Source organism: Nanorana parkeri, unplaced genomic scaffold, assembly GCF_000935625.1.
Source record: "Nanorana parkeri isolate BGI_ZX_2015 unplaced genomic scaffold, ASM93562v1 scaffold165, whole genome shotgun sequence".
In the NCBI taxonomy this organism is placed as follows: domain Eukaryota; kingdom Metazoa; phylum Chordata; class Amphibia; order Anura; family Dicroglossidae; genus Nanorana; species Nanorana parkeri.
Window position 1 is genome coordinate 691695 of NW_017306433.1, and position 7262 is coordinate 698956.

Below are 7262 nucleotides of genomic sequence, written 5' to 3' on the forward strand. Positions count from 1 at the left end.
GTTACATCTTAAGCTTGTGCTGCAAAACCCATCCTCCTTCTTGCCCTTAGATTCCTCAGAGCAGATATCTCTTCTGAACTGGAGTAATCTTCTAGTATTTACACTATATTATAAGGCTGTTCTAAGTCAACTCCAGTACTGAGGTAATTTCTGTATTCCCAACAATCTTCAAAAACCTGCCCTGCAGCAGTGGCTGAATCTAGAGATCAAAGTGTCCTCTATGTCAAGTTTCCTTTTTTTTTCCCCTCTCCCTTCCCCTGTTCTTTTATTTGTGTCCCTGTGTGCTATTCATGATCTTCCAATAAACACTCCAGCAACAGGACGAGTTTTTGAAATCTCAGCCTCTGTTTCCGGCCCTCGTTGTGACACAGCTGTATGTGCATCAGCTTTAAGGCTAAAATACACAGACAGCTTTAAACTTGCACTATTGAGTGGTTTAACCACATTCGGACAGGCTCCACATTCGCAACTCGACTTCAATGTTTTACACATAAGGTGATTGCCAACAAGCGGTTAAAATGCTTAGTAGCAAGATATTAAAAGCACCCATGTAGTTTAGCCCTAAATCTGTGTTTATGATGCAGCTCCTGCTTCGGTTTTATTAAAAAGTAATCACATCCAGACAGTCTGAGTGTGGCATAAACAAGATGTCTCAGTTTACTCCTCCACAATAGCATTGGAAAATATTTATTGAAGCCACATTGAAGCTAAAATCTAAACTACTGAGGCAGCATTATTCTGAGAGGTCTTGTATTAACTGAAAAGGGGAAAGTTTGCTTATAGAGGATTGTTTTAATGCTAAAAAATATACTATTGAAGCGCATAAGTAGCTATAACCAAAGGCACGGTTCTAAATGGGTGGGATTACGAGTACAAATCACATAAAATGTGCTTTGTGGATCATATTATGCTTAACTGTCTACAACCTGACATAATAGACCACCTGCCAGACAAGGGAAAGAACAAACTCCACGTGCAACTCAACTGTATGTCTCATGAAGCACAGCAGGTTAGGCATTATGCAGTTCAGCAGCAAGTGATGAAAGTCCCATATATAGTCTAGCACTGGATCTGTAGGGGTCAACAGCAGGGAAACCCAGTGGTACCGGTACCTACACCTAATATATCTGCTACCTTAGCTGTCAAACCTCAGCAATGCACTATTCCTTGCCTTAAAGTGTATACAAAATCCACATGCTTTTGTTACTTTTGGACACAGTTTGGAAGTGTTAAAACCCCAATATTATTATTATTATTATACAAGATGCATATAGCGCCAACAGTTTGTGCAGCGCCTTACAATATAGGGAAGACATTATAATTACAATACAATTCAAGACAAAATGGTAGGGAGGGCCCTGCTCATGGGGGCTTACAATCTAAGAGAGTTTTTATTGCTGTCCACCCCTCCTCAAAGCAGCCTCCTCCTTCCGCATTAGATAAATTCACCATATTTGTCCTGGTGACCACTGCCACCAGGACAGATAGTAATAGGAAATCCAAAATATTATAGTTGTCACCAGAACAAGAATAGAGAAGTAATCTTCCAGTGGGGACTGGGGATGAGGTTCAGATTCGGGTAACCCCCCCACCCGCCAATCACTCCATTGGTTTCCAGTCACTCAAAGGACAAAAATTCAAAATATTAACAACCACTTACAAAGCTGAACCAGTAGTAAAACCCATAGAAGAAATTACAGTAGAATACTGCATATTTGGATAGTTTGAAGTAAAAAGAATACAGAAATATTCACATTTGGCGGATTAGAGTATATTTGCCACTGCGAGAAAAATGGTGGGTAGTGAACTATAGCCATAAACTTGAGTAAGAAAGGTAAGGACATTAGAATAGAGATAGATCAATAGAAGGTAAGTAAGAAAGCTTTTGGAGTGTGTCTGTGAGCATTGTGTCTCTATTCAGCCAAATTATGAGGTCAAGCACTGATGCTGGACATAAAGACCTGGCTTGCAGTTGGTGTTTTTTTAAATATTCAATTTTTATTGAAATTGTTCAAGTATTACATATACAAACTCAGTATACACCGTCAGGCCAGTGGGCCTCTAGTTACGTAAATCAATAATATTATTGCAGCCTGCTGTTGGTGTTTTAATCCATTCCAAAGGGGGGTTTGATAGGGTTTAGGTTAAGGTTTTGTTTAAGACCACTCAGGTTCCTGCACACCAAACTTGTGAGTGCCTTCCCCAAACTGGCTGTAAAGGTGCCCATACACTGCACGATTCTCGTACGAGAATCGCAGGAAATCCAGCGATCGTACGATAATCGTGCAGTGTATGGAAGGCGTGCAGCCGTTTCTACTGTACGGTCGCACGTCTTCCGTCGAACAAGCAGGCTTGAAAACCCACCGAGAATCGTTACGTTAGTGGCCTGCTTGTTCGACAACTGCCGAACGGCCGGTGTGCGCACGTGCACACTGCCCGTTTGCAGTGATTGGAAGTCCGCCCCTCATTGCGGTCATCGGAAGCCTTTCGATGATCGCAAGTAAGATCTGCCTGTCCAAGATGGGCAGATCGTACGAGCTTTTAATAAGCTTATGACCATCACAAGACAAAAGTCTTGCGATGGTCATAAGGTGTATGGGCACCATAAGGCACAGTTGTGTACAATGTCTTTGCAATGTATTCTGTAGCATTAACAGCACCCTTCACTGGTAACACCTGAACTCAATAATTTGGAGGGGTGCACACAAACTTTTGGTAACATAGTGTAATTTTCTACAAGTGCTCTTTAAACTGAATTAAACTCTCGGTCCAAAAGTTGTAGTAAATACTGAATTGTTCAGTTTCCTTGTCTTATAAAGGTTTGGAATCATAACTCCCATGGAGAATAGGTTGCACAGCCCGCTGCTTACACATCTTTTATGTCTCAGTTGCCGTGCATTGTTAATCGTTTGATAGGCTCTATTTAAGTGCAATTTATGTAACATTTTTAAAGCCTTCCTTTCAGAGTGATTTTTAATATACTGCTTTTGATCTACTGTTGCCACGTGGAGAATGAAAGCTAAGACGCTTGAAAATTGGCTTTTAGCCAGAGCCATCAAATCACTAAGTAGTTGACTGCACACAAACTAATAGAGAAGTCTGATTTGCAGCATAACAGGTCTCGCCTTCTGAGACAAAAATGAAAAGAGTTACTTGTGAAGCACCCAAATTGCAGAGGTTCTGAGGTTGCTGCTCAGCTTCCCTCAAGGTCATTTTCCCTTTGCTTGAACAAAAATAAAGCTATGTGAATGTACTGTGCACCAGAGATCTCCAATTAGGGCAAAACAAAAGCCACAAAACTTATGTAATAACTGTCTCCTGCTACAGCCAAATATTTCACATTTTGACTCATCAGAGCACCTGCTGCCATTTTCCTGCATAGTTGAGTCGCTTAGCCGTGTCTCCACATCAGAGGTACGGCTTTTTGGCTGCAAGGCCGCAAGTTCCTTCGAAAACTGTGTGCAAGTGTACATAGAAGAATTGATGCTGTTTTGAAGGCAAAGGGTGGTCACACCAAATATTGATTTGATTTGGACTCCTCTTCTTCCTCTTCTGTTCATTTACTTTCCATTTTGTTAATTGATCAAAAATAAATAATTAACACTTTCATATCTAAAAGTATTCTTACTTTACAGCATTTCTTCACACCTGCCTAAACTTTTGCAAAGCAATGTATATTTTGCTATTTTTTTAAGCATGGAGTTCCATTGACCTCTGTTGTGAACATTATGCTCAAACGGTATATTGCTTACTCTCAAGCCAGGCTATAAAAAAAAAAGGTACACATCCTAAAAAAGCCCATTGCATGAACAAGAAGATGGCACTGATGAATGGTTAAAAGTACCATTATAATTTAAGGCTTTTTAAAAAAAAAATGTTTTACTTAGTGTAACTACCTACACACAAAAAGTAATCATCATGAGTCCCTTAAATTAAAAGTAATAATAATTGTTATTATTTATAATATTATTGTTCTTATTGTTATAATTATTATTGCTATTTACTTTTTTCGTTTACGTTTGTTACTACAATATCCCAGTGTCTGACTAACAAGAAATCTTATTTGAAAAACAAGAGAAAGAAAAACAGGGGGTATTATTCATTGTAACAATAGGCTTCTGGGGAGCACTGTATATAGATCATAATAGAAATTAATATTATATATACATTTAAATTACATCTGTTCACCTAACCTCAGTTGAACTTGCTACAATGATGGATTATCCTACCACAGAGTTACTAGCCTATAAAATGTTTAGAGATATTCTATATTGGTCACACATGGTGTATATTTATCACAGATTAACCTAAGTGTTACAATAATACCAAACCACATGTGAAATTAATCTTTTCTCTATTCTAAAACTATATACCTCCTGCAATCCAGCAAGCTCTGTTATTGGCCATTTAAATGGATCATGTTCCTTAAAGGAGAACTATGGGGTTAGGGCTTTTCCCCATAGTTCTCCTTAGGGTAACGGGAGGACACAAACTAGTGTCCTCTCGTCACCCTAAGCTCAGGATACCGCGAGCTGCAGCTCGCGGTATACTGAGACGCCGCAGCTGAAGTGGATCCCAACAATTATGTCTGGATCGGCCCAGCTGTGTGAGTGACATCTGGCTCTGCCTATCTTGAGGCAGAGCCAGCTGTACCCGCCCCTCCCCCGTCCATTCCGCCAGTCAGCGCTGGAGGATCGGAGCGGGTAGGGGGAAATCCAGTCCCTTCCCTGTCACAGCAGAGAGCCGTGTCAGGATCGAAAAGTGAGCGAACGCCGGTGTGTGTTTGAGCCGACCTGTGACAGTTTCATTGTCACAGGTCGGCTAGAACTATAAGGATGAGTGAAAAGCACTCACCTCATAGTTCTCCTTTAAAGTAAAATTTCAGCTTTGTTAAACAATAAAATAAAAAATAAGGATAAAAATATATATATAAATATATATATATACTGTATATATATATATATATATCATTGGTGGTCAGTGTTGAAGTGCCCCCCTTACATTGGTGATCACTGTAGTGCCACTTTACATTAATGATCAGTAGCAGTTACGCTAGTTATTCAGTTATTCATGTCAGTGGACTATTTACCTGACAGACAGACGCTCATAGGTTGCGCACTGCTGGCTCTGCTAAGTGAGGCCAACTATGCAGGTTTTGCGGGGCAGGTAATCACTGCATCCAATCCGGAACCCTGTCAGTCGCAGCACCCGGTGCAGGGAGCAACTGCCACCCTGCCTTATTACGCCACAGCTTGTGTTTGAGTAGCTTTGATGTGCTTTTGACTCCCTACTGAGATGATAAAAGTAAACTTATGAGTTGTTTTAAGCTGCTTCTAAGTTGCTTCAAGCTTCTTCTGAGATGTCCGAGCTGCTTGCAAGCGCTTGAAGCAATTTAAAGGCAGAAAAATACCAATGTTCACAATCCCTATGAAGAATCAGTCTACTGCATTCTTTGTAAATATGTGATAGATCCGTATATACATAAGCTGAACTCCAGTCATTTATAAAATAAAAAAAAAACAGAATTGTATCCAGTTTTATATCAAAGTATTTTTTAATTGCCTTTTAAATAAAGTTACTGCAAGTAGCTTAAAGGAGAACTATGGGGTCAGTGTTTTTCCCCATAGTTCTCCTTGGGGTAACGGGAGGACACAAACTAGCGTCCTCCCGTTACCCTAAGCTCAGTATACCGCGAGCTACAGCTCGCGGTATACTGAGACGCCGCACCTGGAGCGGATCCCGACGTAGATGACGGGATCCGCCCAGCGGCGTGAGTGACAGCTGGCTCTGCCTATCTAGAGGCAGAGCCAGCTGTACCCGCCCCCTCCCCCGTCCGTTCCGCCAGTCAGCGCTGGCAGATCGGAGCGGGGAGAGGGGAATCCAGCCCCTCCCCCTGTCACGGCAGAGAGCCGTGACAGGATCGAGAGGTGAGGGAACCCGGATATGTTTTCCCTCACCTCCCGATCTACTGAGCCGACCTGTGACAGTCTCATTGTCACAGGTCGGCTTAGAACTATGACGTGAGTGGAAATCACTCATGTCATACTTCTCCTTTAATCTATCTTGAAGAAGAACTCTTGGCAGAAATGTTATTAAACCATACAGAGGGGCTATCCCTGCACTACACATTTTGCCTAGGGTTAAAAAAAATGTTATACTCATCTGAACCTCAGAGCCAGCAGCGCTCCCTCCAGCCTCTCTCCTCCTCTGCTGCAAGGATGGAATGTCACTCAGCATCCTCAAATCCACTACACTGTATTGGACATGATGACTCAAGGACTCCTAGTCCACTGCAGTGGACCGGGAGAGAGGACCGGTCTTAGAGTGGGCCATCTTGGAAACCTCACGTGAGTATACATTTTTTTTGTTTACCCTAGGCAAAAAAATGAGCAGTTAACTTTTGCAGTGTGGGGGTAACCCCACCGCAAGGGATAATAACATTTCTGCCCAAAGTTCTTTAATATTATCTTCCTGTCCTGTAAGCTCCTACACAGCAGAACTTTGACTTCAGGAGGAAGGGCCACCAGTGTTATCCAATAGGGGTTCTGCTGCATTACATGGTGCTGTCAGTCTGACACTGAGAGCTTGAGGACTGAAGGAAAGAGCAGACTGAACATAATGATGACCTCATCAGTGTGGTAATGGTCCTTCATTGTCCAATGAGCTAGGTGGAGATGGGTTGCTGACAAAGCTGTATTCCTAATCTAAGTGGCAGTCACAGACTTTGCTACTCTCTCTGGTAAGGGGGGTCTGAATAACAAGACTGACTTAATAGAGCTACAAATATTTTGTCAAGTAAAACAGTTTACATAAGTATTTCAACATGCATTTAGCTGACTGCCTGGAGTTCGACTTTAATATTAATCATATCAAATTCACTTCAAGAAAACCCTAAAAAACTATGCATATCAAAAGCTCAGTTAACACCTTGAATAATTAATTAGTATTAAGCCTTTGTACTGTTGATGATATAATTACCTTGAAAGTTCTGGCCTATTTAAAATGATAAAATTCCAAAAGATTTTGGCAACCTCCAACAACAGCCATTCCCCTGTCCCTTTAAAATAGATGAGCAGAAATACCCAGAATGAGTCGATCTTTAAAGCACAAAAAAAGCTGAAAGATAAAAGACAACCTAGAGTACGAACATCAAAGACTTGTTAATGACAAGAAATACCATTAGGCTTTGCAAGTCTTTTGTTTTAACTCCCCCCCCCCCCCCCCCCCAAAACCCCCCCCCCCACAAGGGTTTAAAAGGTTTT